Raw genomic sequence first — 23,279 nt, 5'->3', positions numbered from 1 at the left:
GTACATGACTCTTTTTGAATTATGGTTTTCTCAGGGTATATGCCCAGTAGTGGGATTGCTGGGTCGTATGGTAGTTCTATTTGTAGTTTTTTAAGGAACCTCCATACTGTTCTCCATAGTGGCTGTACCAATTGACATTCCCACCAGCAGTGCAGGAGTGTTCCCTTTTCTCCTGGGTTGTTTGTTTTTTTGATATTGAGCTGCATGAGGTGCTTGTAAATTTTGGAGATTAATCCTTTGTCAGTTGCTTCGTTTGCAAATATTTTCTCCCATTCTGAGCGTTGTCTTTTCATCTTGTTTATGGTTTCCTTTGCTGTGCAAAAGCCTTTAAGTTTCATTAGGTCCCATTTGTTTATTTTTGTTTTTATTTCCATTTCTCTAGGAGGTGGGTCAAAAGGATCTTGCTGTTATTTATGTCATAGAGTGTTCTGCCTATGTTTTACTCTAAGAGTTTTATAGTGTCCGTTTTTACATTTAGGTCTCCAATCCATTTTGAATTTATTTTTATGTATTATGTTAGGGAGTGTTCTAGTTTCATTCTTTTACATGTAGCTGTCCAGTGTTCCCAGAACCACTTATTGAAGAGACTGTCTTTTCTTCATTGTATATTCTTGCCTCCTTTATCAAAGATAAGGTGACCATATGTGCGTGGGTTTATCTCTGGGCTTTCTATCCTGTTCCATTGATCTATATTTCTGTTTTTGTGCGAGTAGCATATTATCTTGATTACTGTAGCTTTGTACATAGTCTGAAGTCAGGGAGTCCGATTCCTCCAGCTCCGTTTTTTTCCCTCAAGATTGCTTTGGCTATTCGGGGTCTTTTGTGTCTCCATATAAATTTAAAGATTTTTTTGTTCTAGTTCTGTAAAAAATGCCACTGGTAATTTGATAAGGATTGCATTGAATCTGTAGATTGCTTTGGGTAGTATAGTCATTTTCACAATATTGATTCTTCCAATCTAAGAACAAGGTATAACTCTCCATCTGTTTGTGTCATATTTGATTTCTTTCATCAGTGTCTTATAGTTTTCTGAGCACAGGTCTTTTACCTCCTTTGGTAGGTTTATTCTCAGGTATTTTATTCTTTTTGTTGCAGTGGTAAATAGGATTGTTTTCTTAATTTCTCTTTCTGATCTTTCATTGTTAGTATATAGGAATGCAAGAGATTTCTGTGCATTTTGTACAACTTTACCAAATTCACTGATTAGCTCTAGTAGTTTTCTGGTGGCATCTTTAGGATTCTCTATGTATAATATCATGTCATCTGCAAACAGTGACAGTTTTACTTCTTCTTTTCCAATTTGTATTCCTTTTATTTCTTTTCCTTCTCTGATTGCCATGGCTAGGACTTCCAAAACTATGTTGAATAATAGTGGTGAGAGTGGACCTCCTTGTCTTGTTCCTGATCTTAGAGGAAATGCTTTCAGTTTTTCACTGTTGAGAATGATGTTTGCTGTGGTTTTGTTGTATATGGTCTTTATTATGTTGAGGTAGTTTCCCTCTATGCCCACTTTCTGGAGAGTTTTTATCATCAGTCGGTGTTGAATTTTGTCAAAAGCTTTTTCTGCATCTACTGAAATGATCATATGGTTTTTATTCTTCAGTTTATTAATATGGTGTATCATATTGATTGATTTGCATATATTGAAGAATCCTTGCATCCCTGGGGTAAATCCCACTTTATCATGGTGTATGACCCTTTTAGTGTGTTATTGGATTCTGTTTGCTAGTATTATGTTGAGAATTTTTGCATCTATATTCATCAGTGATATTGGTCTGTAATTTTCCTTTCTTGTAGTATCTTTGTCTGGTTTTGGTATCAGGGTGATGGTGGCCTCATAGAATGAGTTTGGGAGTGTTCCTCCCTCTGCTATATTTTGGAAGAGTTTGAGAAGGATGGGTGTTAGCTCTTCTCTAAATGTTTGATAGAATTCACCTGTGAAGCCATCTGGTCCTGGACTTTTGTTTGTTGGAAGATTTTTAATCACAGTTTCAAGTTCCTACTTGTGATTCATCTGTTCATATTTTCTATTTCTTCCTGGTTCAGTTTTGGAAGGTTCAACCTTTCTAAGAATTTGTGCATTGATTCCAAGTTGTCCATTTTATTGGCATAGAGGTGCTTGTAGTAGTCTCTTATATTGCTTTGTATTTCTGCAGTGTCTCTTGTAACTTCTCCTTTTTCATATCTAATTTTATTAATTTGAGTCCTCTCCCTCTTTTTCTTGATGAGTCTGGATAAAGGTTTATCAATTTTGTTTATCTTCTCAAAGAATCAGCTTTTAGTTTTATTGACCTTTGCTATTGTTTTCTTTGTTTCCATTTCATTTATTTCTCCTCTGATCTTTATGATTTCTTTCCTTCTACTAACTTTGGGTTTTGTTTGTTCTTCTTTCTCTAATTGCTTTAGGTGTAAAGTTAGGTTGTTTATTTGATATGTTTGTTGTTTCTTGAAGTAGGCTTGTATTGCTATAAACTTCCCTCTTAGAACTGCTTTTGCTGCATCCCATAGGTTTTGGGTCATTGTGTTTTCATTGTCATTTGTTTCTAGGTAATTTTTGACTTCTTCCAGTGATCTCTTGGTTATTTAGTAATGTATTGTTTAGCCTCCATGTGTTTGTGTTTTTTACGTTTTTTTCCCTGTAATTTATTTCTAATCTCATAGCGTTGTGGTCCAGAAAGATGCTTGATATGATTTCAGTTTTCTTATATTTACCGAGGTTTGATTTGTGACCCAAGATGTGATCTGTCCTGGAGAATGTTCCGTGTGCACTTGAGAAGAAAGTGTAATCTGCTGTTGCGCCCCTCCTATAATCTCATTGCAGCTTCTCCTTTGTCTTTGGATGTGCGGTATCTTTTTTGGTGAGTTCCATTGTCTTCCTGTTCAGCAGTTAGTTGTGATTCCGGTGCTCTCACAAGAGGGAGTGAGCGCATGTCCTTCTACTCCGCCATCTTGAACCAGTCTCCAGGGGGAGGTCTTAGAAGTTCAGGAAAACATGAAAATCTTGTTTCCAACAAATATTTTAGGACACTGTCCACATCTCTCTTCAATAATCTCCCTCTTTTTAGGACTTTTAATATTATTATGATAATATCAAACCTCAGATTTTTGGTGTCTTTCTGAATATTCAGTTCATGGACTAGTTGATTTAGTAATGTAAGACAACCTAAAATACTAGCAGGATAGAGCTAGGGCAGAAGGCTTTCCTCTAACTGGGAAACATCAAGAAAACTGAGAGAAAAGGGCCATGGCTAGGAGATGGAGGGCTGTTTGTGGCAAGGTTGTCACACCATCCCTGGAGCAGCCCATCTTTGAGGCGTTGGAGAGACGGAAGGCTGGAGAGGTCTGGGGAAGTTTCCTAGAGCATGTAGACTTGCGCAAGCCAGTGAACATGAGACAGAAAACAACCTCATATCTGGAGCAAATTTCAGTCTTCCAGTCTGGTTTTCTCTGTACTTGCTGCCTCCATTTATCAACAAGACACATTGCTGCCTCCTGGGCTTCTGAGTGCCCCCACCCTGTGGGCAGGAGATGGAGATATCAGACTTGACATTCCTGGCTCACAGGGGCAGACCTGTCTGGCGGGCCACTTGCTGCCTGTCACCTTGGCTCAAGGGAGGGTCCCGCTGCTCCTGGGAGAGCCACCATTTGTTGCCTGCTAAGAAATTGCTTTTCCAATAAAAAGAACAGGGCAGCTTTAATTTGGTAATCTGGAACAGACTCCAAGATACACTGATAAGTGAAAAAAACAAAGTTCAGAGAGTGTGTGTAATACACTATCATTAGGGGGAGAAGAAGGAAGATTATTTATTTGTACATGCTTATTTGCATATATGTAGAATATCTCTGGAAGAACACACAACAGACTGGAACTAGTACTATGTTTAAGGAGAAGTGAGTGGCTGGGAAATAGGGATGGGAGAGATATTTTTTATGTATACCTTTTTTGCATTTTGAATTTTTTACCATGTACATGTTATAACTGATTCAAATAAATGATTATTTCCAATCAAAGCAATTTATGCAGCCACTAAAAGTGGTATTTATGAAACACATGTAATAACGTAGTTTATAATATCATTTTAAATGAACCATTATATGTATGCTAACCTAAACAAAACTTAACAACCTCATCATTTACTAACAATAAGCAAAACTCTTAGGTATATAGAAAAGGACTGGAAGGAGATGTACCACAAGGTTAATGGTGATTTCTGAAACTATAGGTATTTTCTCCTTTTTTTTCATTATTTCCAAATTTTCTTTTATTATATCTTTTATTGTATAATGGTGAAAAAGATAAACCTTAGAACAAAGAAAATAAATTGCTTTTCCTTTCCAGGTTGCAGCAACTGAGCTACCCAGGAAAGGACTAACCTGTCCACTCCTTGACTTGTGGTCTTGACTCCCCTTCTGGCTGCAGGGGTAGATTTGAACCAGAGATGAGGCCTAGAGGCATTGGGAAGAGTCGAACAAAGAAAGAAAAAGGAAGGATGTCAGCTGCTTTCTACCTGATGGATTTTCTTCACTTTCATCACAGATGTGTGTGGGAGTGTGGGAGTCAGGTATTCCTGGCTGAATATACCTGCTCCTTGGAGCTTTCTCCATCTACTGTGCTCCAGCCTCCTGGATCACCAACTCTTCTAGGTTCTTTCTCGTTTGTAGCTCATCATGTCATATTTAACTCCTATACTGTGCCCATCTCTTTTTTTTTGGCCATGCCACGTGGCGTGTGGGGATCTTAGTTCCCTGGCCAGGGATCCAACCCGTGCCCCCTGCAGTGGAAGCGTGAGTCCTAACCACTGGACAGCCAGAAAGTCCCCAGTAGTGCCCATCTTGATTCTCGACTTGTGGGTGGATCTCCTCCTGTAGGTCTGTCCCCTCCTGTGCTACAAGTCCCAACCTCCAGCTCTGCGGTCTTGTATTGTCAGCTACCTCCGAGTTTCTTGCGGAGTGCTCCAAGGTGCATTAAACAGGTTTGGAGTAAATGTGAGGTTCCCCTGCCAAACCTGCTGCCAAACTTTGTACTCCTCAGTTCTGTTAATAGCATTACCACCCATGCAGTTGCCCAGCCAGGGATCTTGGCAGTTCACCTCGACTCTTTCCTCTCCCTCCCTTCTGCCAGTTTTCCTTTTTCTTCCATGCCATCACCTATCACCCTTCATCCTTAGTCTCCCAGCTTTTAGTCCAGTCTATCACCAAGCAGCTCTCCTACTTGACTCCCAGCAGAGCTCCATTCATGGGATAAAAACCCAAATTTCTTGCAGGGTAGAAAAGGTTCTTCATAGAATATTCCCAGCCTGCCTCTCTGGCCACATCCCATACCACTGCCTAAATTACACCAGCCTTCAGCTTCTTAATGTTCCTTGGACAAAATGTGTTCTTGGGCTTCCCTAGTGGCGCAGTGCTTGAGAGTCCGCCTGCCGATGCAGGGGACACGGGTTCGTGCTCCAGTCCGGGAATATCCCGCATGCCGCAGAGTGGCTAGGCCCGTGAGCCATGGCCGCTGAGCCTGTGCGTCTGCAGCCTGTGCTCCGCAACGGGAAAGGCCACAACTGTGAGAGGCCCTCGTACCGCAAAAAAAAAAAAAAAAAAAAAAAAAAAGTGTGTTCTTTACAGCTCTGTACTGTAGTGCATGCTGTTCTAATACTTAGCAATCTTCTACTTTTCCTGCAGAATTACCTGAATTATCACCTCCTCCCTGAAGCCTTCGCAACTTCCCCAGGCAGTATCTGCAACTCCCTCCTCCGTGTGCTTTGTCCAGGCCTTAATCCTAATCCTACTGCAAGACAGAGAATGTATAGTACTCTTTTTTATATTCCCAGAACTCTCCTTACTCAATGCCCAATGCATAGTAGATGCTCAAAACGTTGAATGAATTAATGAAAGATTTGCATTTCTTCTGTACTCCTCATGTGTTATACTGGCCTTCAAATGTTTTGAAGTCACTGGGCAACACAGAGCCATGGATAAGAGGAGCACAGGAAACTTCCCTTTCACCGGTTTCCCTGGTTCTTCCCCTCCAGCCCTTTCCTGCTTATCTTTCAAATCAGCAGACCTGGGCTCCCTGGGTGGCGGTATGCATAATAAAACACCTAAGCTTTGATTTGCCTCTGTTCTTAATTTTCATCCTATTTATTCTTTGGGAAGTTTTGATAAATAAGCATGAATTCTTTCTTGGCATGAGGCTGCAAGTGGAGTAAGAGGATTCTATTACATCTAGGAATCATCCGAGCAAACAGAGAGAAGGAGAGCATCAAGATTGTGCTGGAAGAAAAATGGCCTTCAGGCTCTTGGAAGAGTTGCCCACCCTGATCCTCTGGCTTTGATCTCCAGGCTCCATTAGAACAAGGTATTAGCTTTAACCAGCTCTTTGTTTCTACACCACGATTCGAATGTCGACAAAGGGGTTGTACTTAGAAATACTAAAGAATAACAACAACAAATTGCTGTCAAAGTAAGACATAACACAACATTAGGGATGGGTCCTTATCCAGCAGAGACATGAAGCGGGAGCAGCCTTGGCTGTGATCTACCTACACAGGGGAGGAGGTAATCCCCTCCAAGGGAACCTTGAGCCACGGCCCCTGCTGACCAGAGGAGACCCAGACCGAGGACTTCCTGAAGGCAGGTGCTGTGGCCACACCTCCAGAGGAAGATCATCACGTGGACAGAGTGGGGACAGGTAAGGGTGGAAGCCACCATCCCAGAAATCGACCACACAGGTGTACCAAAGGGAATTGTTGGGATGAGACGCCTAGTTTCTAAGTACTTCCCGTCTCCTCACCACACACACACACACACACACACATACACACACAAACACACACACACGGTCACAGTCATGTACTCTTTCTTTTCTTTTCTAATTAATTTATGGCCGTGTTGGGTCTTTGTTGCTGCACGCGGGCTTTCTCTAGTTGCGGTGAGCGGGGGCTACTCTTCATTGCGGTGCGCGGGCTTCTCATTGCAGTGGCTTCTCTTGTTGCAGAGCACGGGCTCTTGGCGCGTGGGCTTCAGTAGTTGTGGCACGTGGGCTCAGTAGTTGTGGCTTGCGGCCTCTTGAGCGCAGGATCAGTAGTTGTGGTGCATGGCTTAGTTGCTTCGAGGCGTGTGGGATCTTCCTGGACCAGGCCTCGAACCCATGTCCCCTGCACTGGCAGGCAGATTCTTAACCGCTGCACCACCAGGGAAGCCCTATGTGCTCTTTCTTTTGAGCTTTCTTCCAATTCTGTTTCATTGTCTGTGGCCAACTCAGGTAGAAGGTTTTAATAGCCAGGATTGTGTTGCAGAGATATGGTTCAATTTAATTTATGGTTCATATATGTGTATATTTAATACACATATATGGGGTGGGAGAGAAAAAAAATGATAATACAAATTTTTCTCAGCCCAAGATAACCCTTTAGCAGACAAACCACAATGATGTCCAAAGAACACACCTCGGGACTTCCCTGGCCGTCCAGTGGTTAAGACTCTGAGCTCCCAATGCAGGGGGCCTTGGTTTGATCCCTGGTCAGGGAACTAGATGCCACATGCCACAACTAAAGATCTGGCACAGCCAAATAAATAAATAAATATTAAAAAAAAAAACCAAAACCCTCTTCTAGCCCAGCAAAGACCAGTGCTAAACTTGGTCTTTTGAACCTTCTCTCTTTCATTCCTAAACTTCAGAAGACTTCTCTTCTGACCACCTCCACTCCTCACCACAAACTCACTCATCACTTTGCAGCGTGGCCCCCCCCTCCACTTCTTTCCTGAGAAGACATGCAGCCTCCTGAATCTTCTCAGACTGTGTGCTCTTCTTCTCGGGGAGAATGGCAGTGCCAGCCACGGGATGGGGAGGTCAGTGGTCACTCATTTACTGGCTGTGAAACCTTCGAGTGCTCTTTGCCCCTTTTGTCCACGTCCCCTTCCCCTCACCATCCCATCATCTAATGAGTTGCCAGGTCCCACTGAGTCCACCTCACGTTCTCTCTAACGTCTACCAACCCTCGTCATCCTCATTGTCTTGGCAAAGCACAAAAGTAGGAAAGGGGACGCTGCCACCATTAACCCCAACTCTCCAACCATGACCTTCCTCCTGTCTGTATTCATTTCCTAGGGTTGCCGTAACAAATGTCACAAACCGAGTGCCTTAAAACAACAGAAATTTATTGTCATAGTTCTGGAGGCTGTAAGTCCAATATCAAGGTGTCAGCAGGTGGGTTCCTTCTAGAGGCCCTTGAAGAGCATCTGCTCCATGCCGCTCTCCTATAGCTTCTGGGAGTTGCCGGCAATCCTTGGTATTCCCTGGTTCCTATACCCACGTCTCTCCAACCTCTGCCTCTGTCTTTATAAGACATTCTCCTCTGTGTGTGTGTATTTCTGTGTCTCTGTTTTTTATGAGAATACCAATCACTGAATTTAGGATCCATCCTAATACATTATGACTTCATCTTAACTAATTTCGTCTGCAAAGACCCTGTGTCCAAATAAGGTGACATTCTGAAGTTCCTGGTGGGCATGGACTTTTGGAGGAGACTGTTCAGCCCAGCACAGCGTTTCTCCAGTCGTCACAGTCCCACTCCTCCTACACTTCCTCTTTTCGCTCACGGGGACCTTCAGTCTCACTGTCTCCCTGCTTTGTCTGAGTGTGTCAGTCTTACGTCCTCCAACTTTCCTATCCAGGCTTGACCACACAGTTGATGACCTGAACCTTAACACCCTGCCTCCGACTTCCTGTTATTCACCCTACAGTCTGTCTCCCTCAATGGGACGCAGCGGCTCTGTAGTTTGCTGAAAGAAACTGCACACCCCTGAGGTCTAGGGCCCTAACAAAACCTCTGTTTCCAGCGGCAGCCAGGCCCTCTATGCCCATCAGCAGTGTTCAATGACTCTTGCAAAGCGTCACCTCTCTCTCCAAGCCCCACACGACCCTCCTTCATTCTGTCTCAGGAATGGACTCCCCACTTCATGGAGAAAATTGAGCCGGGAAGCTACAAGGACCTGAAAACCCTGCTCCCCTTCCATTTAACCTACATCTCCAGCTAAGCTCACCTCCTCCCTGTCACAGGAAGCGCTGCCCCCTCTGCTCAGGCCCATCCAGCTCCCTCACAGCCCCTAGGGGGAACTTGCTCCTTCAGCCAACTCTGCTCTGTCTCTCAGCCTACACCCATGCCCAAGTCACTCTGGTGTTAAAACACACCCTCCTCTTAGCCTGTTTTCTTTTAGCTAATTCTCAATCTCTCTCAGTAAGAGCTGCTTGAAAGATAGCCTCTGTGGTAAACACACCCTCCCTTTCCGTTGACTCGGAAGACACTTGCCCCATGGAGCATCCCCATGGGATGCGGTCACTTCCCCCGCCCGTCTCCTCTAACCCCCAGTGCTCCTTTGTACTGCTGTCCAGTTCGGTGTCATCGTATCTTCCAGATTTGCACTTGCAGACATTTGATAACTATTTGTGGCATGTGTAAAGACTGTAAAGTCAGCAGGTTCTGGGCCACACTGTGTTCCTCTAGGCCCAGTTAAAGTGTCCGTTTTCCTCAGACACCTTACCTGGACGAACGGGACGGGCTGAGGGAGACAGCAGCAGCGTAACAGGACAAGTAAAGAGACCCCGTCTCCCAGCGTCTCCTCCCTGTGGGGGCCGCCCTGTCAGTGCCTTCAATGAGCAACAGCTAGTGGCAGTGTGGCCGGGGAAAGGTGGGAGGGGACTGGGAGGGTGGCTCTCTCAACGGTGCCAATGCCCTGCTTACCTCCCTTCTGATCTGGGGCTTACCTGCGCACAAGATGGCAGAGGAAACGTGAATTTCACTTCACACGTGGCCTGGCGGGCCCAGCCTTCGCCAGCCCACCCCTTCTCCCACACCTCCACTGTAACCTCTCCCCACCTCCACATCCGGGTCTCCTCTCCTATTCTCTGGGGTAAGAAAAGCCACCCATAATTAAACACAGTATGTCAGGCTCTGAGCCACGCGCTTTACGTACCACTTCCTTAACAGCAACCCAGTGAGTTAGGCATTATTTCCCCCATTTTACACACGAGAACTTAAGACTTAAAGAGAATAAGTAACTTGCCCAGAGTCACACTGCTCGTCAGTGGCAGCACAGAGCCCCAAACCCTGGCCCCGATGCTTGTAGTCAGCCCCTCGCCCAGCCTGTCTTCTTGTTTTCCAGAGGCCAACCTCGATCTCAGTTTGCACCTGATCTCATGCATAATGGTTCTGGGGTGTGTTTACCAGGCGTGAGCAATTCTCCCTCTTTCCATGTGTCTCACCCCCAGTTCTCTCTTCCATTATCTATCACAGAAATACACGAGGGGCGTAGATGGAGAAGGAGGGATTAAAAAGGGGGCAACAGATAAGAGCTCTTACCAGATTCCCTCCTACTTGACTAAGGACAAGGACTGGGGCTATGTTCTGTTTTCATATCTCTAATGCCCATAAATGTGTGCTGAGAGAAGGAATACACTTTTACTCCTGATCAGAATCTACAGGCACATTTATTTGCCTCGGTGGTGAAAGATGTTGTGGAAGACCCTAATCTTGACACTCTTCCTGCCACATTATTGGAGTGTCATTTCAACAGGGCACAGTCCTGTAGATGCCCTGGGAGAGGGAGGCCTTTGAAGTCTTACGGATGGTTTAGACATAAAGTTTTCATGATGATTTAATGTGGTAATTTAGGTAAAACCTGGCACAATCTTTATTAACAGGGAAGAGGTTAGTGAAGTAACAAAACATATAATGGCAATGCTAATCCTCTACAGTAGTATCCAGATGAATGAGGCAAAGGGGGTGGTCAGTAACTTTTGTGCCACTTGAGATGGCCGTTTTTTCTTAACGTTGTTCCAGCCACGGAATGTGGCACAGATAGAAACCCATCAGACGCTGCCACTCCACTGCTCTTATGGCGCGCCATCGTCCTCAGAATAAACCCCCCTGCCTCTGACTTCAAGCCCTTCTCCCTCTGCCTCCTGCCTCCAGGATCTCATCTCACACCCTCTCCCTCTCTGGTCTCTTGGCTGGGGGAGCAGTATCTCCTTCCCTGATCACCCAGTGGTGTCTTTGTTAGTCTTTTTTTTTTTTTAAACCACTGTATCCTCAAGAATGCCTGGCAGGACTTCCCTGGTGGTCCAGTGGTTAAGAATCTGCCTGCCAATGCAGGGGGCACGGGTTCGAGCCCTGGTCCAGGAAGATCCCACATGCCGTTGAGCAACTAAGCCCGTGCGCCACAACTGCTGAGCCCACATGTCACAACTACTGAAGCCCGCATGCCTAGAGCCTGTGCTCTGCAATAAGAGAAGCCACAGCAATGAGAAACCTGCACACCACAATGAAGAGTAGACCTCGCTCGCCGCAACTAGAGAAAGCCCACACACAGCAATGAAGACCCAACGCAGCCAAAAATAAATAAATAAATAAATTTATAAAAAGAAGAAAAAGAATGCCTGGCAAATATATGTTCAATAAATAGTTGTTGACAAGTGCAGGAAGGAACTGGACCATTGCCACTTTAGGTGGGAAAGGTAGGTCTTGTTTTCTTGGAGTCTTCTCTGTCCTCAGGGCTATTTTCAAGGTGATGCTCTGGAACATTTTAAAATTTTGGTGGATCTGGAAGGTACTTAAAAAAAAAACAAAACACCTTTCTGTTTGTGAGGCTAGTAGATAATTGCTTGAAATATTTTTAGCAATCCCTGAACACCATCCATTTCCTGATTTTGCCTGTTACCCTTACCCTGAGCACTAAATGTACATCAGCTTAGCTTATGGTTTCCATCACAGTTTTCTTGACATGTTGCTTTCTTGATTTCTAATCTAACAAGGAAAACCTAGTTACACAGATTTTTATCCCAATTAAAATTATTCTACAACAGTAATAGGCGTACAGAATTTGCATCTTAATCCAATTGACAAACTCTTCATAAGAGTTGGCCAGTTTTGGGAATTCCCTGGTGGTCCGGTTGTTAGGACTCTGTGCTTTCACTGCTGGAGCCTAGGTTTGATCCCTGATTGGGGAGCTAAGATCCTACAAGCCCTGCGGCACAGCCAAAAAAAAAAAAAAGTGTTCATTAGTTTCAAAAAAAGAGGCCAGATTGGGACTGACATATGGTGTCACCCAGAGGTTGTTAGCAGCCGATGGCAAGGAGAGGCAAAAAGTTTAGGGATTTCTGGGGAGCTGAGGTGTTGCCTCTGAGCATCATTAAGAGATGCTCTACAGGAGAGAAAGAAATGAGAGGGACCAGAAAGCTTTTCCAAGGGAAAAAAGAGTTAAGGAGAAAAGCGAATGAATGCTTGGTAATCCCGTGAAAACAAAAAATGCATAAACCAGGGATATAAGCTTTTATGTATTCATTCCTCATTCTCTCCTACATTTACGCATCCATTCAACAAACATTTGGTGCATCGAGCAGGCACCAAACTAAGTCCGAGATGATGCAAGTGTGACTGAGTCTCGGTTTACATTGTAAATAGCTCACATTACATGGCCAAATGATACGATGTTGGTGAAAAGGGCTTGTGAATGGCCCAGCACTACATGTTGGTTATTCTTCCAACATTTAATACAGTGCTGGCACAGAGCAGGTGCTCAAAAATAGCTGTGGAAGGAAAGAATAAGGAGAGAGTCTGAAACAACAAGCTATAATATGTGAGAACTGGAGACTGTAGGGGCTGAAAACTCAAGAGGAGATCTGTGTGATTCATTAAAACACCAAACAGGGCTTCTTGATTATTCCAGAGACTGAGAACTTGATGTGCTCAAGCCTCCTTTTCTTGTAACCATGTGACCTCGAGTGACTTAATCTCTCAGGGGTTGAGTAAAGGAGTACAACCGTATCAGACTACTACCTTTGATATATTTTATTTGTGAATTGGGCTCATCCTGAAGTTTGTTCAAGACAGTAGCTGGAGTTAGAATAATACATTGTAAATTCCTTCAAATCCCATGGAAGAAAACAGATAAAACTGTTGAACAAACATTTCCTTTTCTGTGCAGGAATGTGGTCATTTCAAATGGGAACCACTGGTTAAATTATAACCTTACGTGGGTGCTTACGTTAGCTCTGTCTTTCCGGGTTGACCTTCAGGAAGCTGCAATGAGGATTTAGTATCTAATTTGGGAATCAATTAGCTTGTCACGTTTTGAAACTTGCTACTTTCAAGAGATTTACAATAATTGTGCCAAATTAACTCCCTCAATTTTTTTATAACATAAAGTGACCATTAGTGGATATAAATATAATAAATAGAAAGATTTCAAAGGCTATTTGACCATTAAAGCCCATATCTCTCTTAATTTGTGCCAGGTCAGGGAAAAAAAAAATCCCAGAGTGAAATGTGGCCAGAAATCACAGTACAGAGAAGTTTGACAATTCCCCAAGTTCCAGAATGAGTTGGAGAGGAGTCGAAACTTAATCTTACAATCTCATAAATGCTTTATGACTATAATTATTACTTGAAGCTATCAGGTGGTATAGACATCTACTACTATTGTGGAAATTGAGTAGTATACAAGTTTTCCAGCAGAAAATTACATTGAAGGTTAATTTGTCAAAATGGTAAGGATCTATTTATTTTTCATCAAAACGTTTTGACATATTTCCTTATACAATAAATAAATGTTCATTATTGAAAAATTAGAAAATGTAGATAAATGAAAAAGAGAAAAAAAAACCACTCAAAATTCCACCCTGTAGAGGAAAAATCACAACATACTTTTTAAAATTAAAAAATGGGATTATACTATTTGTAACAGAAAAAACACTCAGAACCTAAGATCAAAACTTCTGCCTTCGAGCTTCCCTGGTGGCACAGTGGTTAAAAATCCGCCTGCCAATTCAGGAGACATGGGTTCAAGCCCTGGTCCAGGAAGATCCCACATGCCGTGGAGCAACTAAGCCCGTGCACCACAACTAGTGAGCCTGCGCTCTAGAGCCTGTGAGCCACAACTACTGAGCCCGCGTGCCACAACTACTGAGCCCGCATGCCTGGAGCCTGTGTTCTGCAGCAAGAGAGGCCACCGCAGTGAGAGGCCCGTGCACCACAATGAAGAATGGCCCCCACTAGCCGCAACTGGGGAAAAGCCCACTCACAAGACCCAATGCAGCCAAAAATAAATAAATTTTTTAAAAAAACAAAAACACACACACACAGAAAAAAACCCTTCTGCTTTCATATTCCTGTACTAGAAGAAGCATCACCTGGAAAGGGATAGGGATGGAGGCTGACACTTTTTTCATAAATTATAAATAAAAAGGAAAAGGACTTCCCTGGAGGTCCAGTGGTTAAGACTCCACGCTTCCACTGCGGGGAGTGAGGGTTTGAGCCCTGGTCGGGGTACTAAGATCCTGCATGCTGCTCGGCACAGCCAATAAATAAATAAATACAAAGGAAAATGAAAACTTTGGGGAAAAAAAAAGCAACCTGATCTTAACGCATGTTCATATGTATTATATTTATATGGTATTGCTTGAGGTCAGAGCACTTGAGTTCCTTATTTCCTGTGTTTAGTCCTCATAGATGTTTATTGAACTGTATGCTAACTGGTAATGTTCAAGTGTTCCATTTAATCTATTAGGTATGAGTCTTTATTATACTCAAGAACCAAGCTTGCTAGGAATTAGCCTAGTACAGTGTTTTGTACCTAGTTGGTTCTCAATGAATGTTTGTTGAATATATGAATATATGTATTTAAATAATAGTTTCAAATATTATTTGAGGAAACAAGCCTAGGATGTTGTACTCACATGAGTTCAGAGGTCTTAACAAACTTCAGAACATTGTTTTCTTAGGAGACTTAATTGACATACACAGAGTGCAGGCTAACACCATCACAGAGACTAAGTGACATGCTTCACAAAGTGCCCCAGAGTTTGTCTGGAAGCCTGGACCACTTGGCTACTAAGAAAAAAAATTGCTTCCTAGCGACAATGAATGAACTGCTAACTTTTAGGGAAAATTTATGCCCTTATCACAAGGAAGAAAGAATAGGCCAAGAACACAGGTTCAACAATTTCCCATTGGAGAATGAGTTTATTTCATAGGCAAGGAGAATTCCAGAGAAGAGGTAGTGACTTGCTCAAGGTCATACAACTAGCTAATGGCAGTGATAGGACAAGAACCCAGGCCCCCAGAATCCTGATTATTGCTTTTTCTACCACCATGCTCCCTAATAATAACATATGTCCTACAAATACTGGGTCAGTGGCCTCAATTTCGAGTACTCACATGACATTTCTAACTATGAAAAGCAGATGCTTACCATCCTTATGATAGACAAAATAATATTTTCCCAAAGAAGTCCTGTGAATATGTTACCCTACACAGTAAAAGGGACTTTCAAAATGTGAGATGGGGATATTATCCTGGATTACCATGTAGCTGTGAGCCAAGGGATGCTAGCAGCCTCTAGAAGTTGGAAGAGACAAGGAACAGATTTTCACCTGGAGCCTCCAGAAGGAACCAGCTCTGATGACATCTTGATTTTAGTCCAGTAAGATCAGACTTCTGACCTCCAAAACTGTTTGAGAACCAATTTGTGTTGTTTTAGACCAGTAAATTTGTGGTAATTTGTTAAAGCAGCTAATAGGAAAATGATATAATCTTTATTTCAGAATAGTTCCTTTATTTTTATTAGACTATTAAAGGCTGGAGATTGAATATGTGGTAGAAGAAGAAACCTTTTGGCTCTGTGGGTGGTCAAATCTCTGCTTTGCTGTTGCAGAACCTTTGTAGTATTTTGTATTTATCATATTCATCTGTTTTTGTCTCTCCTTTTAACAAGCTCTCTAGTTACATATCTGATTCTAATTTTTTCTATTCCTATTTAAGCAAACTATTTTTTTAAAATTTTATTTTGTTTATTTTTTATACAGCAGGTTCTTATTAGTCATGAATTTTATACACATCAGTGTATACATGTCAATCCCAATTGCCCAATTCAGCACACCACCATCCCCACCCCGCCATGGCTTTCCCCGCTTGGTGTCCATACGTTTGTTCTCTACATCTGTCTCAACCTCTGCCCTGCAAACCGGTTCATCTGTACCATTTTTCTAGGTTCCACATACGTGTGTTAATATACGATATTTGTTTTTCTCTTTCTGACTTACTTCACTCTGTATGACAGTCTCTTGATCCATCCACGTCTCAACAAATGACTCAATTTCGTTCCTTTTTATGGCTGAGTAATATTCCATTGGATATATTTACCACATCTTCTTTATCCATTCATCTGTCAATGGGCATTTAGGTTGCTTCCATGACCTGGCTATTGTAAACAGTGCTGCAATGAACATTGGGGTGCATGTGTCTTTTTGAATTATGGTTTTCTCTGGGTATATGCCCAGTAGTGGGATTGCTGGATCATATGGTAATTCTATTTTTAGTTTTTTGAGGAACCTCCATACTGTTCTCCATAGTGGCTGTATCAATTTACATTCCCACCAACAGTGCAAGAGGGTTCCCTTTTCTCCACACCCTCTCCAGCATTTGTTGTTTGTAGATTTTCTGATGATGCCCATTCTAACTGGTGTGAGGTGATACCTCATTGTAGTTTTCATTTGCATTTCTCTAATAATTAGTGATGTTGAGCAGCTTTTCACGTGCTTCTTGGCCATCTGTATGTCTTCTTTGGAGAAATGTCTATTTAGGTCTTCTGCCCATTTATGGATTGGGCTGTTTGTTTCTTTACTATTGAGCTGCATGAGCTGTTTATATATTTTGGAGATTAATCCTTTGTCCATTGATTCATTTCAATATTATTTGAAACGAATCAATTATTTCAATATTAATTCAATATTTGATTTCCAAATATTTTCTCCCATTCTGAGGGTTGTCTTTTCCTCGTTTATGGTCTCCTTTGCTGTGCAAAAGCTTTTAAGTTTCATTAGGTCCCATTTGTTTATTTTTGTTTTTATTTCCATTACTCTCGGAGATGGATCAAAAAAGATCTTGCTGTGATTTATGTCAAAGAGTGTTCCTCCTATGTTTTCTTCTGAGAGTTTTATAGTATCTGGTCTTACCTTTAGGTCTCCAATCCATTTTGAGTTGATTTTTGTGTATGGTGTTAGGGAGTGTTCTAATTTCATTCTTTTACATGTAGCTGTCCAGTTTTCCCAGCACCACTTATTGAAGAGACTGTCTTTTCTCCATTGTGTATCCCTGCCTCCTTTGTCATAGATTAGTTGACCATAGGTGCACAGGTTTATCTCTGGGCTTTCTATCTTGTTCCATTGATCTATGTTTCTGTTTTTGTGTCAGTACCATATTGTCTTGACTACTGTAGCTTTGTACATAGTCTGAAATCAGGGAGCCTGATTTCTCCAGCTCCGTTTTTTTCCCTCAAGACTGCTTTGGCTATTCGGGGTCTTTTGTGTCTCCATACAAATTTTAAGATTTTTTGTTCTAGTTCCGTAAAAAATGCCATTGGTAATTTGAAAGGGATTGCATTGAATCTGTAGATTGCTTTGGGTAGTATAGTCATTTTCACAATATTGATTCTTCCAATCCAAGAACATGGTATATCTCTCCATCTGTTGGTATCATCTTTAATTTCTTTCATCAGTGTCTTATAGTTTTCTGCATACAGGTCTTTTGTCTCCCTAGGTAGGTTTATTCCTAGGTATTTTATTCTTTTCGTTGCAGTGGTAAATGGGAGTGTTTCCTTAATTTCTTTTTCAGATTTTCCATCATTAGTGTATAGAAATGCAAGAGATTTCTGTGCATTTTGTACAACTTTACCAAATTCACTGATTAGCTCTAGTAGTTTTCTGGTGGCATCTTTAGGTTTCTCTATGTATAGTATCATGTCATCTGCAAACAGTGACAGTTTACTTCTTCTTTTCCAATTTGGATTCCTTTTATTTCTTTTTCTTCTCTGATTGCTGTGGCTAAAACTTGCAAAACTATGTTGAATAATAGTGGTGCGAGTGGACCTACTTGTCTTGTTCCTGATCTTAGAGGAAATGCTTTCAGTTTTTCACTGTTGAGAATGATGTTTGCTGTGGTTTTGTCGTATATATGGCCTTTGTTATGTTGAGGTGGGTTCTCTCTATGCCCACTTTCTGGAGAGTTTTTATCGTAAATCGATGTTGAATTTTGTCAAAAGCTTTTCCTGCATCTATTGAGATGATCATATGGTTTTTTTTTTTTTTTTTTCTGCGGTACACGGGCCTCTCACTGCTGTGGCCTCTCCCGTCGCGGAGCACAGGCTCTGGAGGCTCAGGCTCAGCGGCCATGGCTCACGGGCCCAGCCGCTCCGCGGCACGTGGGATCCTCCCGGACCGGGGCACAAACCCGTGTCTCCCGCATCGGCAGGCGGACTCTCAACCACTGCGCCACCAGGGAAGCCCGATCATATGGTTTTTATTCTACAATTTGTTAATATGGTGTATCACATTGATTGATTTGCGTATATTGGAGAATCCTTGCATCCCTGGGGTAAATCCCACTTGATCATGGTGTATGATCCTTTTAATGTGTTGTTGAATTCTGTTTGCTAGTATTATGTTAAGAATTCTTGCATCTATATTCATCAGTGATATTGGTCTGTAATTTTCCTTTCTTGTATTATCTTTGTCTGGTTTTGGTATCAGGGTGATGGTGGCCTCATAGAATGAGTTTAGGAGTGTTCCTCCCTCTGCTATATTTTGGAAGAGTTTGAGAAGGATGGGTGTTAGCTCTTCTCTAAATGTTTGATAGAATTCACCTGTGAAGCCATCTGGTCCTCCACTTTTGTTTGTTGGAAGATTTTTAATCACAGTTTCAATTTCTTTACTTGTGATTAGTCTCTTCATGTTTTCTGTTTCTTCCTTGTTCAGTCTTGGAAGGTTATACCTTTCTAAGAATTCGTCCATTTCTTCCAGGTTGTCCAATTTATTGGCATAGAGTTGCTGGTAGTAGTCTCTTAGGATGCTTTGTATTTCTGCAGTGTCTGTTGTAACTTCTCCTTTTTCATTTCTAATTTTATTGATTTGAGTTCTCTCCCTCTTTTTCTTGATGAATCTGGCTAATGGTTTATCAATTTTGTTTATCTTCTCAAAGAACCAGCTTTTAGTTTTATTGACCTTTGCTATTGTTTTCTTTGTTTCTATTTCATTTATTTCTGCTCTGATCTTTATGATTTTTTCCTTCTGCTAACTTTGGGTTTTGTTTGTTCTTCTTTCTCTAGTTCCTTTAGGTGTAAGTTAGATTGTTTATTTCAGATGTTTCTTGTCTCTTGAGGTAGGCTTTTATTGCTATAAACTTCCCTCTTAGAACTGCTTTTGCTGCATCCCATTGGTTTTGGATCTTCGTGTTTTCATTGTCATTTGTCTGTAGGTATTTTTTGATTTCCTCTTTGATTTCTTTAGTGATATCTTGGTTATTTAGTAATGTTTTGTTTAGCCTCCATGTGTTTGTGTTTTTTACATTTTTTTTCCCTGTAATTTATTTCTAATCTCATAGCGTTGTGGTCAGAAAAGATGCTTGATATGATTTCAATTTTCTTAAATTTACTGAGGTCTCTTGTAGACAGCATATATATGGGTCTTGTTTTTGTATCCATTCAGCAAGCCTGTGTCTTTTGGTTGGAGCATTTAATCCATTCATGTTTAAGGTAATTATCGATATGTATGTTCCTATAACCATTTTCTTAATTGTTTTGGTTTTGCTTTTGTAGGTCCTTTTCTTCTCTTGTGTTTCCCACTTAGAGAATTTCCTTTACCATTTGTTGTAGAGCTGGTTTGGTGGTGCTGAATTATCTTAGCTTTTGCTTGTCTGTAAAGCTTTTGATTTCTCCATCGAATCTGGATGAGATCCTTGCCGGGTAGAGTAATCTTGGTTGTAGGTTCTTCCCTTTCATAATTTTAAGTATATCATGCCACTGCCTTCTGGCTTGTAGATTTTCTGCTGAGAAATCTGCTGTTAACCTATGGGAGTTCCCTTGTATGTTATTTGTCATTTTTCCCTTGCTGCTTTCAATAATTTGTTTGTCTTTAATTTTTGCCAGTTTGATTACTATGTGTCTCAGTGTGTTTCTACTCAAGTTTATCCTGTATGGGACTCGCTATGCTTCCTGGACTTTGGTGGCTATTTCCTTTCCCATCATGTCAGCTTCCCTTGTGTCCCATTTGCCACGAAGGTTTCTTTTGGTGTATACACCTCCATGGCCGATACACCAGCAGTCAAGAGCCCGAGCACCACCCCAAGCACTGACCACAGCCAGCGCCTGCAGTCTGGGGATGCAATCAGTGTCCCGGCCCCAGCGGGCGCTGCCATCGTCCTCCAGCCGCAGTTGCCGCGGCTCTGGGCCCCGGTCCCCATTGCGGTTAGCTCGACTCTGGCCTGGGGGCTCCGGACTGGCCGCTGCCCGCGTCTGCCAGCATCCCCTTGCCGCGATCCCCACTCGCGGCCCCAGCCGCTGCCTGCCAGCCCTCCGCCCAGACCTCTAAGCAAACTATCTTAAAAAGAGCTTATTTGGTCATTTTTTGAGTTAGGGAGAGTTAAAATTGAGGCTTCTATTTGTGCCTTTTTTCACAAACGTCCCACACATGTATCATTCTTTCTCCCCGTACCATTCTTTCTTCTCTTTGTCTTTCTTTTTCTCAGGATCCCCGTTTCCTCTTGCACCTTCTTTTCTGTCCCTCTGCTCCGTTTTTTTTTTTTTTTTTTTTTTTGCGGTACGTGGGCCTCTCACTGTTGTGGCCTCTCCTGTTGCGGAGCACAGGCTCTGGATGTGCAGGCTCAGTGGCCATGGCTCATGGGACTAGCCGTTCCACGGCATGTGGGATCTTCCTGGACCGGGGCATGAACCCGTGTCCCCTGAATCGGCAGGCGGACTCTCAACCACTGCACCACCAGGGAAGCCCCCTGTGCTCCATTTTTAATTCCAGTTAAATTGCTTCATCATCCACCTTCTTCCTCTCTTTTTCTCTGGAGCTCTCTCTCACCCTGTGGCATTCTTGAGTTTCCACCTGATCTTGCTCAAAATAGTACAGACCGTTTCCCTACTCCCCATGCTCTCCTGAATTTCTTACCCAGTGGCTGAAAAACAATCCTAGGAGTCAGAGATTCTCAGAATTTGAAGGGGTTTCAAAGATCATCAAGTTTAACTGCTCATTCATGTTTGAACTCATACCTCCTTCCTGATATATTTGACAAATAACCTTTCTTTCACAAGATTTTTTGTTTTTTAATATCTGTGTGTAAGGCGTGTGCCCAGCCTTTGCTTGAACACTCCACGTTAGAGGGCTCATTCCTTAATGAGGCAGCCCATTCTGCCTTTGGGTAGCTCTGATGGGAAAGAAGTTTTTCCTTCTCTTGAGCTAGAATCTTTTGTAACTCTGACACGTGGGTTTAAGTCTATCCCTTAAGTCACATGGAACAATATGACAGTTCTTCAATATTTGAAGTTAATCTTCATATTTACTCTGGATTTTCCTCTTCTCCAGACTAAATATCTCTAGTTCTTTGAACTATTCCCCAAATGATGTCTTTTTAGCTTTGCAGTTATCCTCTTTTGAAGTTTTTTTTTTGTTTGTTTGTCTATATTTTATTTGAAGAGTGATGCATTCTGAATGAATGCACCAGAGCAGGGGGAACTATTAACTTGCTCATTAGATCAGCACTGTCCAATAGAACCTAATGTTATGGTCAAAATGTTCTGTATCTGCGATGTCCAATATGGTAGTCACCAGCCACATGTAGTTGTTGGGCATCTGAACTGTGACTAATGAGAATGAGGAAGTTTTAATTTTTAATTTAATTTAATTAATTTATTTTTTGGCTGCGTTGGGTCATTGCTGCTGCACGTGGGTTTTCTTCAGCTGCGGTGAGCGGGGACTACTCTTCGCTGCGGTGTGCGGGCTTCTAATTGTGGTGGCTTCTCTTGTTGCTGAGCACAGGCTCTAGGCAGGTGGGCTTCAGTAGTTGCAGCACGTGGGCTCAGTAGTTGTGGCACATGGGCTTAGTTGCTCCGTGGCAGGGGGGATCTTCCCGGACCAGGGCTCCAACCCGTGTCCCCTGCATTGGCAGGCGGATTCTTAACCACTGTGCCACCAGGGAAGTCCGGAAGTTTTAATTTTATTTAACTTTAATTATTTTAAACTTAAATAGCTGCATGTGGCTAGTGGCTATCACATTGAACATCACAATTCTAGATATTATAACTCTTAAAATATAGAATAATTTTGCATTGTTTCAGAGTAGCCATAGATTCATTTTGAGGGTTTTTTTCTTTACTGAAAACCTTCACTTCTTTTAACCGATGCTAAGCCAATCTATCGTCATTGGTCATATAAGTATACCTGCTGTATAATGGGAGAAAGCCATTTTGTGTTAACCAGGGAAAGCCTGTTCTCTGCTATTTTTGATTCTGACTTGTGACTATCTATGAATTCTGAGTCAAGCTCAGTCTTCTCTGCTGATTGTCCTTCCTGGTGTCCAGATTGCATTCCTGGAGTCTGGAATCCAGTGTCTGAGCTGATTTTCTATGGACCTTCTGCTTATTCTCATATTGTATTTGTCAATTTTTTTTTCTATAAGAATATACAAAACACCTACCAGGTGCCAGGCAGGAGCTGCATTGCGTTCTGAGCAGAGAGAGATAAATAAGACAATTCTTTCTCCAGGATTCACATGTCTCTGGCTCTAACCTGACAATTTTGCAGTTCTGCTTCCCGTCCTTGACTCCTTATCTCAAGTTCTGTATCTTGGTCTTAAGTCATTGTTTGGAAGTGGGATGGGCTGGGAAGATGGGTGGGGAGAAGAAAGAACTACAAGAAGTATTGTGGCACTCTAGGGAAAAACAGATCAAACTTCCTAGAGTCTGCACATTCTTTTTCTAGGAAGAGATAAGCAAAAACCTCCCAGTCATAAGCTTTTCATGGCGGGTAGTCAATTTGTCTGTCTTCTCTAACAATTTCCTCCTCCTTGATATCTCCACAGCCGCCTTCTTTGTGTTCAAAAGTATGGCCTGTGGGAAAACCAACAACAAAAAGAGGCTCTGGATTTTGTTTCTTTATTTGTTTTCCTGACTCCTTTAAATAACTGTATATAAGATAGTGCCCATCTTATCAGGGATTATTGGTTGAAAAATATACGCCCTTTAAAGGCCCCCTCATGCAGGATAGGCAAAGGGGAGTAGGGCAAAGAGATGGAAAGGCCTTAGGGCAAGAGGGCAGAGGCAGCTATTGCTTGAGGGTAAATAGGTGCTGTCTTGCTTCTCTGAAGTCCATCACAACTAGCTTTGGGACATGGGTTCCCCATCAACAGTGCCAAATTGCCCCAAACAGCTTTTGATCAACAGAGTTAGTCATGGAC

At 42.3% G+C, this 23,279-nt stretch overlaps 1 long non-coding RNA gene across 5 annotated transcripts in view; it reads left to right on the top strand.

Moving 5' to 3' along the window:
- LOC113610439 (uncharacterized) overlaps nucleotides 1-22,938 on the top strand; it is a 42,885-nt gene extending 19,947 nt beyond the window's left edge. For 3 of the 5 annotated variants that reach the window (XR_003429084.1, XR_003429087.1, XR_003429085.1), the window contains 4 exons: nucleotides 4,340-4,562; nucleotides 6,221-6,349; nucleotides 6,495-6,682; nucleotides 22,905-22,938. This is a non-coding gene — a long non-coding RNA (uncharacterized LOC113610439). Of the gene's footprint in view, nucleotides 1-4,339; nucleotides 4,645-6,220; nucleotides 6,350-6,494; nucleotides 6,683-22,904 lie in introns of all 5 variants that reach the window. The other 2 variants (XR_003429089.1, XR_003429088.1) reach the window with 2 other exon arrangements.
- Nucleotides 22,939-23,279: the final 341 nt, after the last annotated feature.

The sequence above is a fragment of the Aethalodelphis obliquidens genome, unplaced genomic scaffold, assembly GCF_003676395.1.
Source record: "Aethalodelphis obliquidens isolate GAN/ISIS:26980383/991018 unplaced genomic scaffold, ASM367639v1 scaffold3, whole genome shotgun sequence".
NCBI lineage: Eukaryota > Metazoa > Chordata > Mammalia > Artiodactyla > Delphinidae > Aethalodelphis > Aethalodelphis obliquidens.
The sequence above is the reverse complement of the archived record's forward strand: the minus strand, read 5'-3'. Positions and strand labels throughout refer to the sequence as shown.